Source organism: Strix aluco, chromosome 2 (genome assembly GCF_031877795.1).
Source record: "Strix aluco isolate bStrAlu1 chromosome 2, bStrAlu1.hap1, whole genome shotgun sequence".
Lineage (NCBI taxonomy): Eukaryota > Metazoa > Chordata > Aves > Strigiformes > Strigidae > Strix > Strix aluco.
Window position 1 is genome coordinate 39,936,560 of NC_133932.1, and position 18,597 is coordinate 39,955,156.

General features: G+C 45.4%; 1 protein-coding gene across 3 annotated transcripts in view; it reads left to right on the top strand.

The window, feature by feature from the left end:
- The first annotated feature begins 4,662 nt into the window (after window positions 1–4,662).
- The window catches only part of AGPAT3 (1-acylglycerol-3-phosphate O-acyltransferase 3), a 95,071-nt gene continuing 81,136 nt past the window's right edge, over window positions 4,663–18,597 (top strand). For all 3 annotated transcript variants that reach the window (XM_074814472.1, XM_074814473.1, XM_074814475.1), the window contains exon 1: window positions 4,663–4,950. The gene's annotated coding sequence lies outside the window, so the exon portion shown is untranslated. The remainder of the gene's footprint in view (window positions 4,951–18,597) is intronic.

Sequence of the window (18,597 nt, forward strand, 5' to 3'; positions counted from 1 at the left end):
AAAATAGTGTAACGTTGCATTTTTTTTTTAATTTATTTATTTAAACTTCATAACCCTTTTGAAAGATACACATGTAAAGCATATGCACGTACTTACCTGTTTCTGGCAACATTTAGTTTCATTAAGTTTTTATTCAAAAAATGTACCAGGCATCAGGAAAATCCAAATTAAATTACACTTGGATTTAATATGATTTAAAGTCCATCTCCCACCACAATGGCAGTTAAGTACTTGGGTGCCTAAAGTGCACGAAGGGAATTGAAGCCGCCTCCCATACCTCCCAACCCAGCTCTGCCTAAGTTTTCTGCTTAAATTTTGCTTAGCTGCCTGAAGTTTTACAACTATGCACATGGGGATGAAAATCTAGAGATGTCACCTCTGGCTAAAACGATCCCAGTTTCATAAGCAACCCTGTCTATCAGACTTCCTCAGTTCATTCCTAATGGAGACCAACACTCGAATTGAGAGAAGAGAGAGAAAAAAAATCAAGCTGTAATGGAGACATCTGGAAGGGAACAGTTTATATAAACTCAACAGCTTTTGAAAAGCTGGCCCCTTAAGCACTCCAAATCAGCAGTCCCTTCCGAAATGCCTGCTATATATGTATTTTTAGCTTGTGGCTTCTTTATTTTAGTCATATTTCTTCTAACATACTGGAAGTATTTGTAATTATGGTGATATGACTTTTTTTAATGCTCGTAGAAGTCAAAAATGAACAAATGAAAGCTGACTACACCTTCCAAAAGAAAAAAAAAAATGGTTTATGCATTAAGAAATTTCAGCTCTAACAGTAATTAATTTTCAGGTAACTGTTAGAAAGCTGTGTTCATAGCACAGGTTTCTGTTCATTTGTCAATACCAACAGCACAACACTACTGAGAACATAACGAAGAAGAGAATACTGTAGTAATGATTGTAAAGGCAATATTGAACATTTGGTAAGCTAAGCGGATATTCAGTTAGGTTGGATTTAAAGTATTAACCTCTTCAGGAGATGAATTCTGGCTTTCTATATCTTTTTGTATCACATGCACATTAATGCATTGTGTTGGCATGTGTTTTTGGTTAAGACCTCAAAATAATTAGAGCTTAAATTTAGGATAGGATGTGTCAGCACTAGAAAATAAGTGGTGTTGCTATGTCATGCTTTCACTTATATGACCAATGCTGTGTACTTACACTTGCCAGAGCATCCCCAAATTTTCAAGTACAGATGAGACCCCATCCAGCGTCAGCTTCAAGTCTCCTTGACCTTTCAGCAGCTGACACACCGCAGCTCATGCGGTACCTGCTGTACAAAACTGCAAATGGTTGCCTGGCTTCTGCTCACTCCACAAGTTAATCAGGGCTTTACTGCAGTTGACGGGAAGTAATGAGGAGCTGCCTTTGGACCGAGGTGTTGAACATGACTCAGACACAGCTCTATACTAAAAACTAACAGGGAAATGTCCTCCAGTGATCTCTAACTAATGCCTTGAGAAACCAGAATGAGATCAGGGGAGTGGGGGCTATAGCAGGTACGATAGGTGCAAAAGGGATAATTTCAAAAACTAGAAGAGTCTCTTAAAGTGGAAAGAAAATCTGCTTCTCCTAATTATATTCACATTTTCAGAAAAATTGGCAAGACAAGTGAAGATCAATGTAAGAAAATTCCTTTCCAGCAGACCCTGCAGACCTGTTGGGGTGATCTGAAACAGCTGTTTTCCTGATGCTCTTAAGTAGATTTCAACCACTTTAATGTATTAAGTGTTTTTTGTTCAATAAAAAAGGCTAGTAATGCTTTAGCTGGAATTTTGCTACAAGCACATAGTAAGCATTGCTTCCGTGGAAGAGCTCATTTTAAGCCTGGGGATGATAATGGGTGAGTATCAGGATGGTTGCTCTCAGTTTCACTCCAGAGGTACTGGTCAGCACTTCACAGAGCTCTCTTACCAGCTGAGAAGGAGAGATGCTATCTGCCAGTAAGATGTCAGAACACAGCTGAGCGGGAAGGTGGCAATGAATTTCTTGGCAAACTTTATAGGTGTTACCTTTCGGGATTTTTTTCATGCTGTTTCTGTATTCCAAATTTTTATTCCCAAACTTTAAATGTATTTTCTTTTCTTTCTCTTTTCTCTTTATCTGTCTAATGCTAAAATACCCCACGAATGCACCATCCTTTCAGATTCTAGTTTTGATCATTTGATTGTTATATGCACAACACTCTCACTGGACACTATAAGCATGTAAGCACTGCAAAGTAGGACTGCCTGTATATAAAAAAGTAGGGAATTTATACTATGCTGTAGTTAAAATTTGGGTAGACCAGAAACAGATCAGGCAAGCTTAACTGTCTTCCTCTTAGTGATACAATCTGAAAAGTCTCCTGACTGAAGAAATTATGTCATGCTCTGTTTCTGCAATTAAACTGTCATAAACTACTTCTATTAGATCATTACCTTGAATGAGCTATTTCTTATTTGGAAACAAGCTTGTGACATATACTAAAAGTTCACACTGATGAAAAATGGAAGCTGTGCTCTATGTGCGTCCTTGTGCAAACCCAGAAGTTGCAGAAAAATAAGCTGCAAATACCTGTGTACTACCAGTGTGGAAAATGAAGACAAACAGGAGGGTCAGCGCCAGGACCCTTAGAGGAATGCTAAATTGCCTTTGTCCTGCCTCAGTTCTGAGCCTTGTGAGGGACTGAAATCACCTGCAATGTTCTCCAGGAAGCCACAGAGGCTGCCGTAATTTATGGCAGTCTACTATAAGGCTACACCAGCACAGGAGACCGGCCAAAGATTTTGTGATTGGCCAAGCCAGCATGGGCTGAGCAGCATTAGATAAGGCTGATCAGAAATGCCAGTAAGAGGCTGTGCTGGAGGAGATAGAGAAGAAAAAGCAGCATATGCACCTGACCTAAGGGCAGAATCTCTGCCTCGTACTACAACTCACGTACAAGGAAACCAGTAGCGAGTTCTGTGATGATAGTAAAAGCACAGCAATTAAGGGATTTAATGGCACTTCAAGTAAACACAGAACATAAATATTTAGATATTACTTGTGTGTACTTTTCTAAAGTAGGTCAAGTTATGATGTTCTGAATGTCACATACTGGCAGGCAAAAGAGGGGAACATTTGGATCCTAAATAACTGTTAAAATCACTTTCTTTTACAGGTCTCCCATAACCGCTGACGGTAGTATTTGCTTTACTGTGATGATCCAGAGAGCACTCATGACCACTGTCTTTCCATGTTACTAACATTAGTCTCCTCAAAAATTCGTGTTCTGGAACCAAATAAAAGAAACTGAGGTAATGAACATATGCAATCATCTCGAAGAAAAAGCTTTGAGAGTTGCAAGCACTCACCATCTTGAAAAGTAAACCCAATTATTTAGTGGCATCAGTAAGGTGTTTGAAGGATAAAGTTTGATACTGGTATTTGAAAATGCTGTTCCTTTTTTTTTTTTTTTAATAAAAATTTGTAACTTCCAAGCTTTGACACTTACGCTGCACCGAATAAAGGAGAGGAAGACCTCGCTACCCCTACTCGTTATCGCCCACAAAAGCCTCACGGAGCTGAATTTCCCTGGCCAGGACAAACGCAGCTGCTGCAGCGCCCGCACGCAGTCCTGTCACACCCTGAGGAGAACGAGAGAGATTCCAAACAGAAACGTTATCTTTCAAGACTCACGCTGAAAAACGGACCAAACTTGTATTCCCTTTGATATGTTCTGACTTGCTTCTTCATGGCACACTGAGGAACACAAAGATATTGTCAGTCTATGACGTTACATTCGTTGGAAATCAACCTAGGTGAGATCCCGCTCCTTTCGTGAAGAGCTTCCTTGAAGTCCAGCCCTTGGCAGGGCATCCCATCTTCTGCACGGGAGCGTCGCCCCGAGAGCCGAGAGCCCCGCTTTACCGCTTTTGTCTTCATTCGGACCCGGGACTGTATCTTTATTTATTAACAGCGTTACGTAGCGGTTTCCTGCGTTACCGGGAATTTCCATTACCGATCGATCCCTCACGGTGCCACCTTTGCGTTTCTTCCCCCCCGACCCCCCGAACGTACCCGGGAGCTTCACTCGCACCCCGCCGGGGAGGCCGCCCGCCCGCTCCCCGGGCTGCGGCGGGGCCAGACCGGCGGGCGGGGGTGCCCCCGCCCCTCGCTGCCGGGCGGGCGGGGGGCACAGACCGCCCTCCCTGAGGGCAGCCAGCGGGATGGCGAGCCATGGCCCCGGTCAGCGGCCGTACCCGGGCGAGGCGGCTCTTCCTCCTCACCCAGGGGCCAGGGGCAGCCGCCGCCGCCGCCGCTTCCTCAGGCAGGGGAGCGGGGCTTCGGCCCCCGCGGGCGCCGCGCTCCCCTCCCCGGGACGAGCGACCGCCCCAGCCCCGCCGGTGGGGGGCTCCGCCGGCTCCCCTGCCCTCCCCCGCCCGCCGAAGGAGCGGGGCCGCGGTGAGGGGCGCGGCGGGGGGCGGGCAGCTGCGGCGAGAGCGGCCGGCGGGGGTCCCGCCGCGCCGGCCGGGGCGGGGCGGGGCCGGGCCAGGCCCGGCGGGAGGAGCGGCGGCGGCGGCGGCTGCCGCCCCCGCTATCTGACCCGACCGTCCCCCTCTCCTCCTCCTCCGCCCCCCGGCTCTCCTGCCCCCAGCGGCCCGGGAGGAACTGAACCGTCGCTGCACAGGAAGTAGCGGCTGCGGGGAACAGCGGCGGCGACAGCTGGGGCTGCCGCACTCAATGAGCGAGGCTCCCGCAGCCGCCGCCGCCCGCCCCGCTCGCCCCTTCCCCGCCTCCCGAGGGCAGCGGCGCCGAGCCAGCCTGCCGCCGCCGGGGGGGCACCGCGGACAGCAGCAGGCGGAGGAGGCGGGCAAGGCCGCCCGCCCCGGGGCTGGAGGCTGAGGCGGGCAGAGGCAGCTCCGGCTCTTCCCGAGGAGGAGGCGGCGGCGGCGGCGGCGGGGACTGCAGGTTGGTGCCGCTCCGCCGGCGAGGCGCGGGTGCCGGGCTGAGGGGGGAAGGCGTGCGGCGGACCCTGCCCGCGCCGTGTCGGCCCCTTGGCGGCCGGGGCAGCGCCCCCCGCCTCGGCGCTACCGGCGGCGGCTCCGCCGGTCGCCCCTCTCGGAAGGCCCCAGCGCGCCGCCCCCCGCTGCGGCGGCGGCAGGAGGAGCCGCGCCGGGCCCGGCTCGGTCCGGCGGCCGCGGTGCCGGTGCCGCCGGCAGGCGCAGCCCTTTGTGCGGTGGCGGGGAGCGGGGGGGGAGGGGGGAACGGGCGGGCCCGGCGGCGGGGGGTACCCGGGGCGGGGGTGGATGGGGGGGATGGCGGCGGGGCGGGGAGGGGCACAGTGGTCCCGCCGCCGCGGCCGGGCCCCGGCTGAAAGGCATCCTCCCCTCCCCGGTGAGATGGACGCCCTCCCGGGGCGTGCGGAGCCGAGCGAAGGAGGCGCAGGCTGGCGGCTGGGCTCTCCGCCGGGCGTGAGGGGAGGGTGGGCGAAAAGTGGGAGAGCGGTTTAAAACAACAACAACAAAAAACAAAACAAAAGAAAAAAAAAAAAGGAAGGAAAGCCCGTTTCCGACGAGCCAGGCTGTACCTGGGTGCACGGCTTGCGAGTGCAAAATGGAGAAGAGCAAACCCTACTGATCTGAGAGCGGCAACCAAATAGGATGCTGCTGCGCCTGGATCCTGTTCAGATGATGCTGATGGATTTAATAAGTTGCTAGCCTACTGTGTAGGCATCTAAATCAATAAGCACGTTGATTATCCCCTTATAGCTTTTAATACGCTGTATTCTAAGGGCATTTCTGTGTTGAGACCGAGTGTTGCCTCTTTGATGCCACACTCGTATATTCTTCCCCTCCAATGTTTTTTCCTCTCTGATTCTTCATCTCCCCTCCTTGAGTAGGCAGAGAGCAGGTGTGGAATGGGAAAAGAAAGTGGCAGAGTTTGCAGTAATTGCGCTGCTCCTTCTTCAAATCAGTAATAATCTCATTAGCTCATCGTGTTATCAAACTCATTAATTTCAAGTCCAAAATAAACTTCATGGCCTTTCCCCCTCTCCCACTCTAAGGGAAATAGGCTAGAGTCCAAGACTGCATGTTTGCCATCAGTGAATTGCTGATACGTACAAGCATGTCGGGGAGTAAAGTGGTGAGTTCTCCACTTGTCTTGGCAGTGTTTCTTTCGCGGTGACGCTCTTCACTTGAGGCTCTTTGCTTGAACTACAGGTCGCTTGGGTGAAGTTCAACATAATCACAGATAGGTACATGTATTTTTTTTTGCCAAGTTTGATTTAACAAGCAGTAAAACCTGTATGGTTTCCATTCATTTTCTTTCAAGACTGCAGCTGTATACGAGATGATGAAGTTAAAGGTTGTTGTTGTTGTAACCTGCAGTGAACTCGCTTTGCTGTGGTAAGCATCGGGTTGTTATAGAGCTCCTTGTGCCATGAGCTATTCTGGTCCTTGGATTTTCAACATAAATGTTCTGGTCTTTCCTGTAACTTTCACAGGAGCTTTGGCTTATGGTTCCCTTCTGTGTACTCTAGTCTTCTTCTCCTTCACATCTATTGTTACTGAACCTTCCTGATTAAAATTATGTGCTTTACTTTCAGTACCTTTTTTCAACCTTTTAAGGCCAGTCTTATGTATTCTAAGAAAGTCTCATTATCTCTTTCTTTCTTAATTCCCACCTTCACCTCATCACCTTTATACACACACCTAATTGGAGAAAGCAGAATAGAGAACAGTTGGTCTCCAAATATAGCTTGAATTCAACAAGCACAGGAAAAAAACCTGACCAGATTGTCCCTGCTGAGCATGATTAAAATGGCAGGACCACTTGTCAAAACTTGGTACTGCAGTTTAACAATACATTGCAGATAGCTCAGTCAAGGGTGCACAAGTTTTACCTGACTGAAGGGCTGAAATCAGAATAGACTTTAGTTGAGGTAGTGTTGGAGAGGAATAAGGATGCTATTTCCTCTTCCCAGTGTGATTTCTTTTAGCTCTGAAGAGATGCATTAACAAACAGGACAAAGTTCCACTTACAATTACAGGGAACTCTACTAGCACAAAGCGTATGTTCTTTTTCTAGCCAGAGCCAAAGCTTTCTGCCCTGTGTTAATCTTCTTACAAAATGAAACTATTGCATTGTCCCGTGCTAGCTGCTTTTTTTTTTTTTTTTTCTTTCTGCCTCTGTTTGCAGAAAGATGCATTGTTTTCAAATCCTAAATGGTGTTTTGTTTACTTACAAAATGATTACGGAATAATGGGATTTGAGGCTTACATTTTGTGGGGAACTGGTGTGAATAAAGTATTGCTGTTAACTGTAATGAGTTCACCCGTACTAAATTTACGATAGCCGTGAATTATGGTAGGCTGCTTTAACGCTTTATGTAAATACAAAAAACCCCAAGAAAGGTTGCATTCAGACTTGCTCTTTGGCTTATGAGAACATAATTCTTGATAGGAATGGCCAAGATACTGACAGAGAAACATAATTATCATCCGTAATGGCTAAAAAAGTCCTGTTCTTTCAGTGGGGTTTTTTAGTGTTCATATTGAGTGTTGGTACATGCGTATTAGTCTGTTTATAGTCAGTGCCTGAACAAAGAACAGGTGACTAGGCAATCGGTACCTTGAGTATTACAAGATAAAGAACAAAAGAAATGACAAAAAGCAAAGGGAACCCAAAATTTCATTGTATCTCAGCCTGTTCCACAACCTTCTGGTGCTGGGCCCCCAGTAATAAGAATTCTCTGTCTAACCTTGCATTTCAGGCTAATACCAGGGAACTTTTGTTTGCTCTTATTAAAGTAATTGATACCATCTTTTTAAGTAAAACTAAAAGCAAGGGAACAGAGAGGCATTAGAAGGCATTATCCAAATTTCTTGTTTACCTATGATATTAACCAACATAAAAGGAGAAAAAGAAACACTGATCCCAAGGCCTCTGCTACGTGCTTGATGAAGATACTCTTAAATGTGTTACATGAAAATCAATTTGCCATCTGATGTGTGATCTTGTCAGGATTCCAGGAGTGAGTCAGCACCTAAATTGAGGACTGATTATCACTAGGACACAGGCACCTATAGGTAAAATCAGGATAATCTAGGAAGTGTTTGATTTGCTGGTGCACCAAACCAATAATCTGTTTTCTATTTTGGTTATTAATTGCAACAGTCCAAATTTCAAATGGTTAAAAAGGAGACTAATCCTTGCTTACACATTTTTTAATGCTCCCAAAAATCAGTGGATGACCTATGATTTCCCTGTAAAATTTCCTTGTGCCTCTGAGTCTGGCTGTGTTTAGGAGTGTGCAAGACATGACAGTGATAAGAAGCTGGGCACTTACAGCTGTTACACCCAAGTCAGCAAAAATGAAAGAAGTGCTTGTCTCTTTTTGTAAAGACCAATCTGTGAGTGCTACCTTTGGATACAGTCCTTCACCACAGCACCTCCTTCTGCTGTGTCTTTAGCTGTCTAACCTTTCACGAGATAGACAGCATAACTGTGCGGTTTAGTAGACGGGATGCTCATCTTGGGAAGCAGGAGGCTTGGGTTCTTGTCCAAATGAGTTTTGGTGTTGTAAAAAGGAACTGAGAGCCATGGGGACTCTTTTTGTGTCTGTAAAACCATGCAAACCCCGAGCAGTTTTAGTAGGAGAGAGCAATGACTGGCTGTGTCAGGGTACCCTGGTGCGTTACCAAGGAAGTGCTGGGTGAAGGCTGTGATACTTTCCAGGGAGAAGGCAGGGAAAGCTGTATCAAAATGGTGTACAGCTCAGACTACATGAGAATGCTGCCCATCTGATGGGCAAAGGAGCTGATCAGTCTCACTTTTCTGTTTTATGAGGGGATCAGTGTAGTCTTGGCACCCTGAACTTTCCCCTAAAGTTGTTGATACCTACCTGTCATAAACCTGGGGAAAGCTAGGCCTGATGGTACATCTTTGCTGGGTATTGCTAAATCAATCCAGTTGCTCATGTTGCTTTTTTGTCTTCCCCCCCCCCCCCATTCTCAGGAATGCAACTTCCTTCATGTATTTTGTAGGGAGAGCAGGCACATAATTTTGGCTGCCACTTCCCCTGGGAATTGGAGAACTTGGGAACTAGCCTCTGTGAGGCTTGCTACTGCAATGCTGCATTTTTTGTTTGCCTGTAGGTGCCAGTTCCTTTGTAGAGAGCTAGGATGAAATAGAGAGGAGAAGAAACTTTCTGTTGCATCTTGGATGGGGGGAAGGAAAGCTGGTGTACTGAGTAGTCCTAATACTGTTTGTCTTGCAGTAGTATCAATAATGTGGTGTTTGCTTTCCAAACAAAGGATGTGGTCTATGTCCCAAAGAGTTTAAAGATCCTTTGAAGCTCTGTGTAGTGGAAACGGTAGTTCTCTCAGCCAGATCCGTCTTCACCCTGGGTACAGCCTTGTTGCCTAGTTGTGATTACTGCTGTAGATTGAGACTGCTCAGGAAAAAGAAAATGCTTATCCTTGAAGTAGGTGTTGAGCTCCCCAATGTTTTATGAGAATGAAAGGGTGTATAGATTCCGTGTGTGGTGAAATGGTAGAAATTTTCCTTGTGGATCTGAGCGTATGGCAGAACATTTAGAATCCAGCACCTCCTGTGTATTTCCATATTCATGCAAAAAAACCCTATTAAAAACCTTTACAGTGTTTCTGCATCAGTGTTAAGTGCTCTTTAATGGTCAGGCATAAGCAGTGTGACATTGGCTTCTTTCTGTGTGTAGCCTCTCTTCTCCATGCAGACAGACTTTCTCATTTGCTGTGAAGGAAATGGTATCACAGTGAAAATTTTAGTTGCTCCCCCCGCCCTTGTTCTCTTGTGTTAGCATTAGTTAGGTAATTACAGTGTGTTTGTTAGGAGCCCTGACAGCCTAAACTGAGTTCTTTGTCAAAAATGCAATATTTCCCTTGATTAAGAGGATTAGAAACAGTACCTGAATCTACTAATTAAATAGTCAAAGGTGCTATCTATTTAGGATATATTAACAAGCGAAACAAAATACATTTCTGACTGTTGCCCAGAGTAAATGAGCTTCTGTGAGGCTTTTTTGTGGAGAAAAAACAATCTATTGGTGCTGCAACTGTCACACATGCACGGTTGTGCAAAATTCATGTGAGATCTTTCCAAATTCTATGGTACTCAGAACAATAGCCACTATTTCTTCTTCAAAGCTCTTCAGAGATGTTAAATAATGCTTGTGACAACTCTGTGAAGTGAGTATTGTAGTAATTTTGTATGGATGGGGAAACAATTAATCGACATTGTCTCCAGCTGTACTGCGAAAGTGGCATTTTCAAAGTGCCCGCGGCTTGGCCCGCCACTAAAAGTTGTGGTTGTGTGAGCAAGGGGTGGGTGAGCCTCTCCGAGCTGATGAAAATGTTTTGCAGATGCAGCGGTTGTCAGCATGTAGGTGCATACGTCAGACTGGACACTACTAATCCTTATAAAGGATAAATTTAGCTTGTTCTAAATTATTCTGTCCATGTTACTGGCATCACTTCTGGGAGGAGAGATGTGCAGAGCTGTTGGCTGTGCTGGTATCTGTAAAGTTTGTCCAAGTGTGAAAGTTGGGTTGCTCAGACTGACTTTGGAGCACAAGTTTGCTCATTTGTGGGATGAGGTCCTGGTCAGGCTCTTCACACTGGGCTCTTGCCAGGCTGGGCTTGCTCAGGGTTACAAGTTGCCTTGAGGTTGGGCTCCTAATTCCCATTGTTCTGAAAAGTCTGCAGACCCAGCTGTGTCCTCTGCTATGTGAAACACGGGTGGCATCTGCAAGCTGAAGGAGGTCTGGCAAACCAGGACGTGAGCTCCTGTTTGGGTCAGACCAGCATCGCAGCTTTTCTGCACAGCCTGGCTTTAATTGCTGAGATATGTGTGTCTCTTCTTCTCCTCCACCAGCTCTGCCTCCTGCCCTTCCAGGAGTTATAAATGCCACAGCAGATGGCTTGGGGAGGCAGTGTCTGTAATTACTGTTGCGAGATTTGCCTAAGCTTGACTCTGTACAAAGAATGCTTTTTTTCCCTGGAGATTTCGAAGTTGTGGGTACTTCAGATGCAGATTTGGTCTTTTCAGGGAACACGATGGTGGAAATGTGTGCATTATGTGCTGGTTCAAAAACAGCCTGTCTTTCCTCTTAACATAATTCATATGATGGTTTAGTGTTACCAGTTTTCAGTCTTCTCCCGCTGGGTCAGCTTTCAGGTTCCTGGTGGTGATACAGGCTAGACTGCTTATGGATCCAAATTTTGATAATGGCTGACACACAGTTAAATAACACAGCTATAATCAGTTTATTTGTTAAAGGTAGGTTTTTAAACCCGTTAGCCTGACTGGTAGCCCTCCGCCAGGTTTCAGTGTGAACATTGTTCCTCCTCCCAGCTGAGCAGAGATGCGTGGCTATACAGTTGACGCATGCATCTTTAATGCGTAATGCAATCATCTCCCAGTTGCAGTTGTGATTGACTGATCCAATGTTATGGTGCACAGTGTGTACTTCTGCATGGGCCCCCTTGCTCCAGATGCCTTCCTGCAGTCTTGGGCTCCCTACCAGCATGTCTGAGCTGAACTTCTCTCGCATCCATCTGGTGCCTGTGGCCCTTGGGTTATTAACCATATAGCTAGCCTCTGCTTTAGGTTTGAGTTGCAAGAGGGCTGAAGCCAAAGGGAAAGAAAGGTTTTCATTTCTTGAGGTCACTGAAGATGCTGTGAACCAAACCACCCAGGCCTGCTTAGCAGGGTTGTTTTTCTTATGCTCATGGCAGAGGCTGACAACCTCTGGTTCCTCAGACAGCTTCCTGGGGTTGCTCATGGTGCAGGGGGTTGGAGCCCCTCTCTTCCTAGGGAGTACGAGGCTCTCATCTCTATTTTGAAGACTTTTTAATTCTTTTTTAAATTAACTTTGCCTGTGAAGTACCTTGGGCTAAAATTATAAGCAGCAGTGGGAATTTGGGCCAGATTCCAGATCCTTACTGATTTTTCCCACCCCTTCCAATGAAATATCCTCATCACTGGGTTCATGCGATTGAGTGGCTCTTGGTATTTTGTGTTTTGAGGTTCTTATCTTGTCTTTTGCTTTCCTGGCCAACCTGTGGCAGGGGGACAGTGTCATGTCTTTTAGCAGTCTCTGCTCATAGCTAACTCTTCTGAAACTTGTAAATATTTTTCATGTTGAATTCATGTGTGGCACTGCTCTTATCTGTGGAGAGGACAACTACTTGAAAATAAGTGTGTTTCATATATAGCTAGCACTGCGGCAAGGATGTTTACATGATTTCTCTTAAGAATTGAGATGGCTTAATCTGAATTATAATGTATTTTGAGTAATTCAGCTAGCTTTTTGTCATCTCAAGTTGAACTGTTTTTGACAGCGGAAACTCAACTGGCTAGCTTCACTCTCTAGTTGCGTTTTTCTCCAGTGTCTTTCTGTGATGATGTGACACCTATCGCTGCCGAATGCTGCTGGATTCCTTTCAAGATTTCCTGCCCAAATACTCATCAGAAGACACTCAACAAGCCCCCTTCCTCTGCCCGCTCTGAAAGGACTGAGTTTGCATTCATTTTCTAACAACCTTACAGCAGCATGTCTTAAGCTGAACTCTGAAGGCAGCGACACTGCTTCTGCTTCGAGAAGTGCCTTAGCTGCAAATTGCTAGACACTGAGGGGTTAGGCAGCAGCAGGGCTGCAATACACTTGCCCTGGTCCTCTGCTCTTCCCTGGCCATTGTTTGCTGGCTACTGCCAGGGACACGTCATTCGGTGAGAAGGACCTTGGCTCTGACCTCGTACAGATGTGCTTGTTTGCTTCCTGGGTCCTGCTCAGCCCTAGAAAAGACATTCAGCCTTGCATTTGAAATGAAAACTTTGGTTAAAAATGGCATTGCTTCAGCTTGCTTGTTGCAGCTGTAAGTGTGGCTGTGAATTGAGAACCATAAATTAATTCATGGGAAAGGTTTTGGAGCATATAGCCTTAGGATGGAGATGTGTCCGTTAAACATGTATGTATGCTTATGCTGTTAGATGTATACAGCTAGCAAGCTCTTCGGGTGCAGCTGTGCCTGTACCAAAACCCCCTTGCTGGTACTGTTCTTTTCTTAATTTATAAGCTTTTGCTAGCAACTTACCAATAAGGAAATAGGCTTTACTGTCAGAAAAGTTTCATTTTAGTCCATGCGCTATAAGTTTTTTATGGTATACTGCAGTACACTGCTGGAGTAGTATATTGGCTTTTTGGTAGCAATATTGTGCTGGACAAAGAGAGCTGGCCGAAGTAGTGATGATATTAAAGGGAATTTTATGTATTAGTTTGGAAAGCAGGCTTTGTAGCTTTTCAGGATCCAAAGGCATCATTAGCTTTACTGGAAAAAAACCAAGTTTCCTTGTTTTGCTGTTTATCTGATGAACTGACATTCAAAGCATCATCTTGGAAATATTTCACAGTAAAAACTAGGTAGACAGTGTTCATCATCACTGAACTAACAGGACCTGCTGTATGCAACCCACTACGAGTCTCACCTCATTCAGGTAACATGCCTGTACCTTTCTCTACAGCAAAAGAAAGTGGTATAATCCTTTTCTTTCTTTTTCTCTTGCAGTGTTTTTTTCCTGTCAGTTTTTTAATGTCCTAAATCTTAAACATTTTTTACAAATGCAGTGATCTCAGCATTTTTCAAGCTACCGATATGGTAGGTCTGGTTTGAAGGTTGAACCTTTGGTTTTCTTTCAAGGTGTTATGGGTAGAAAGGCAGTATTTTACATCCATCTTCACTAATTCTTCCGACACCAATTCAAAAGCTGCCTTGATGGGTCCCAAAGGAAGCTATCAACTACCGGGAAGCGTTATCTATGGATAACTTGGCTTGCTGGGCTTGAGAAAGGCAGAGGATGTTTTTTTGTATGAGGGAAACAGGAAGAAGCTTTACCGCACTTGGTGTTGTGTTTGAAATTAGCACTGGTTGCTCTTCACATGCGCTGCTCTTGCAAAGGAAGGCATATCCATTGAGAACATGACTGGGTTTATAATGGCAGAGTGAAGACTTATTTTTCAGTGAAGGAACATCCAAAAAGAATGTGGGTTTCAGATTGGTTTAACGAGCATTTCCTTAGTTGATTTATTTTAATAAAGCTTTGCCTAGATGACTCTCTTAATTGAATATTTAAGCAAGCTGAAAGCAGACATTTTACTGTCTCTCTTTAATTTGTGCTGATACATGGTTTAGCATAATTATTTTTTAATGTCCCTTTTAAAAGTATGGTGCCCTCATCCTCTTGACCCTTCTCCTTCAAGAAAAAGTGGATTTAATTTGTTGGAGAGAAATTTGACTACTGTATTGCTGCTCTGTGACAAGGAGGCGTGTGGGAGGGGTGGGCTTGGTGAAAAAATTGCTGGCTTTGAAGTGATGGGTTCAGTCCAGAAAGCTTTAAGAATGGTCTGAAGCACACTATTGCATTTGTAAGCTCCCTTTCTGAACCTCATGGATTCAGTTCTAAATATGAACCTTGCAGCATTATGCAGATGTTTTGGTTTTACTGGGTGACCTAAAATAACCAACTTACAGCTTTCTTTTTTCTTTTTTTTTTCCGCTCCTCCAGCAGGCCCGTCCTTTTCTTGTTGATCAGCGTTAACTTTCCTGAGATCTGAATCCCTAAAGAGGGAATGTAGCCATATTCTTGTGTGTTAAGGTTTCTGCCTGATCCAGCCTGGGGAGTAGTGGAGTGGTGGAGTACTCCTGGGTGGGAGCATTTTGTCACAGGGCAGATAAAACTGGCTGCCTACCTCCTATCTAGTTGCTCCTCCCCAGTGCAATAGGAATGTCAACACTGAAAAAAGGTTGGCAGCATCTTTCCTAGTGGGACTGCAATTTAGTCTGGAAGGGAGGAGTCTGCTGGTATTCTTAATCCCTCTCTGAATAAGATCAACCTCAACAACCTCAATTTTTGGTGACATCATTGCCTGCATTCATTTGTGCCTCTGTACTTACGCTGGAGTCTTTAATGCTATTCATTAACACAGCTAGGTTGGCAAGACATCTAAGGGGAAAGAAAGCCGTAGGCTTGCTTGTATTCCTACCAAATACCTGTTTTGATAATAACCAAAAATGTGGCGCTTCCACTTAGCAGTTTGCAAACTTGAATGTGAGTCAGTCTGAGGTGGTTGCAAAAGAAGACCAAAACCAAACAACCCCAAAGTCTTCCTTTCTCTCTTACCCCAAAAAGAAAAAAGCAAGTACACTAGAGAGGGACGCATCCACACTAGATGGGGATGCACTGACAATCCTGCAAAATGGTTGTATTCTGCATGAGCTGGACTGCGGTGTGGAACTGTGAAGGCATCAGCTTTTAAGAAACGCCTTTTCCTGCAGACATAACTGTAAGAAAAATTGAGTGAAAAAATTCACAGGGATATCTAGAAAACATTACCAAAAGGAAGGTTTGCAGAATGAAGGTTGTTCTATGTAGAGAACACCTGAAAGCCTGCTGCAAGAGGAGAAGCTCTCCATGCCTGCTGTAGAGAGGACAAGAAGTTATGGATTTAAGATGCAGAAGGGAGAGCTGGAAAGCTTTGGAAAAAGCTTTCTGTTGCCAAATGGGAGTTGTGAAATCTCTGTTGCTGGAAAGAACTCAGAAAGAAAAGATCCTGGCAGATGCCTGTGGGAAGGGTTGGGGTTTGGGGCTTCTGCACTGGGGACTTGAGTGCTGGGTCCCTGGTGGGAAATGCACCCTTACGAGATGCAGGCAAGAGCAGGAACGTAAGTTCTGGCCATCCCTGCTCATCCCTTATATTGCCATGCAAAAAGTGTGTATGGGGGGTGGGGTGGGGGGCAGGAAATTAGCAGTCATGATGAAGAATAGAAGTTAAAAGTGATAGAGAAGCTTAGCTGTCAAAGGTTGGGGACAGCTGGGTTAGGTGACCTCTTGAAATCCCCTTCAGATACACACACTGCAATTTTATTTTGGTGGAAACTCATGCTCCAAGCCTGCTCTGCTCTAGGAGCCTCATGTGCTGTGAATTCCAGCACAGGGTGATGCTGATCAATCTGTGCGTCAGACTGAATGACCCTGGGAAGGATATTGGTATTTTTGCTTTTCTGACAAGGGGTCCTTTTAATTAGTGGCTGCTTTGTATCTTCCTCTTTAAGCATGTGAAAGAATTCACTTGTGGTCCACATGTGTTCCATGCAGAAGGTGGATCAAAGCCTTGAAGATGTTGACCTTAGAGATCAGCCTTAAAACTGGAGCCTGAACTCAGCTGCCAGGAAGACTGTGGTGCCCATTTCCTCTGGTTTGCTATTTTTTCAGCCATTCGTCTCTCAGTGAATTTCTGTGGCACAGAATTAATTCCTGACAACCAGCCAAAGTACCTCAGAGTCTCTCTGGCCAGAAAGGGTAACTACCAGCAATGTGTGGAGGGCACTAAACAAAAGCTGAAAGGCTGGGTGAACCTCATGCAGAAGCTAGCTGGTATGTGCCTGCAGAATTTAAATGCAAGTGCTGGTTCTCTCTGCAACAGAGTACTGCTTGCCTTTTTGGTATTACAGCCATTGCATGAAGCTGTTGGGTGCTGAAGTAGTTTTTCAGAATGATAAGCAATGAATTAAAATCTGAATCAAGTTCCTGGCTCCCTGTACTAGCGAATGCTTCCCTCGCAAGTATTAGAGACGAAGTACCAGAAAATTTATGGACTGTGATGGTCTGTCACTCTGTATGAACAGAAAAGAAATACCATCCAGCTTCCTGAAATGCTTTTTTTAATGCGTGGTATGCCTAAAATTGTTTGGCAGGACATACGGTCTTCACGTGTTCGTAAAACATGGGCAATCCAGTATGCTCCACACAAGGAACTTCTTGCTCTTTGAGTTCTCTCCCCAGCAACGGCCAGTGCCTGACCTAGGCAGTGCTGAGCTGTCATTGACTGCGTCTGAAAAACTCATCAAAAGTGTGTGTATCTGTAATATAAATGAGATACAACTTGCCTCCTCATGGCCATGAGGAACTTCAGTCTTCCTGTCACCGGCTATGGAGCGTGTGCCTAGGTAGGAGAGACAGAACTAAGATAAATTGAGCCTCTATTGAATGACTCAATAGATGTTGGGGGAATTTGTAATGCTTTTTAAAATACCATATGCTGTTATGAGAGGGGATCCCTACTGTGTTTCTGCCTTCATTCCAGAACAATGTTAAAATGGGATTCTGTATGTTGGAAGCATTTTGGATGTTACTGTTTGGTAAATGGACCCTGTATCTTGAAAGACTCCATCTTTTGCAGATAGCGTAGTATTTATTGTTCACAAATCTGGTGTAATCTGGTGGAATTACACCTACGAGAGAGGGTATAAACAGCAGAAGGTACCTGCATTTCGCAATATGCGTTTGCTCTTGCTAGCCAGCAAGTCCTCATTAGCTATGTGCTTCTAAACTTGAGAATAATTGTTACACAAATTAAAAACCCACTGCACTGATACAGGCCCTCTCTGCAGGGGTGTGTGTCTGACAGCAGCTGTGTTTAACAAGTTCTAGCAGTGCCAAGCACATACGACTTGGTTACAAAGTGGGGATTTTTCTCCCCAATGAGTTTTTTTTTGCTTAAAACTTTAGCTTGCACATCTTCTCTAGAAGAGGGTGGATCTTCTCAGACAGGAGAATTTGTGTACCTCCAATTTATCTTAATCTCTTGGTGTAATTTTCTCTTGTTCACCTCTTCCTCCTCTTCCTCATTTCATCCCACTTATTGTGGGTTTTGTCAGGGCTCTTTTTTAAGCATTTGATTCAGTTGCCAAATTCCAGTAACGAGCAGGTAAGGTTAATGCTGCATTGCATGGTAGATGAAGTAATTGTACTAGCAACGCTTAATCTTTGTGTGTTTCATTTTTGTACTTCCAGTGTAATTAGATCGAGTTTTCTTTATTGTACCTCTAACCATTTTTCTTCTATGCTAGATATGTGTGGGGAAGGGAGGGGAAAGAGGAGAAGCAGGAAGGGAGTGAAAAGGGCCTTTAACTATTCCTGGGTTTTCTTGGATTTATGTTTATGTAAGCATGTCTGCCTTGGGTGGGGGCTGCGGTGGTTCTGTCCCGAGTCCATCATGTAGGTAGCCAGCAGACCTGAATGTTACAGGTCCAAGTTTGTGTTGATGCTGCCATGGTTTCAGCTATGAACTAAGCCAGCGGGTTTTTGGAATGGATCTGGGTTGAAATAGAGGAGGTTGTGGGGGGAGATACTGGGGTGGCTGTGCTTGTTTATCTGTTCAACCCATCACTTCCTGGGACTCCCCATTGCCTGTCTTGCTCCAGATTCCTACAGCATGTTTCTCCTGGCCTTGTGTACTGCTTCCCGAGATCTGTCTTTCACATCCTGAATTTGCTGTTTGTCAAATTTTCCTCCACCATGAACTCGTCGGGTTGTCTCTGCTGTTTCTCCCCCCTGTACCCCACCGAGGCACTGTCTGCTGCTTTGTCAGAGGGTGAGAGGCTAGGGGCTGCTCTCTGGAGGGCTCTCACAGGCATCTAAGAGCTGCTGCCCATTTTTTAGGATGACAATATCTCCTCTTTTTCTCAGGAGTCCTAGTTTCTTGCTTCAGGTCTGGATGCAATCCTAATTTATGTA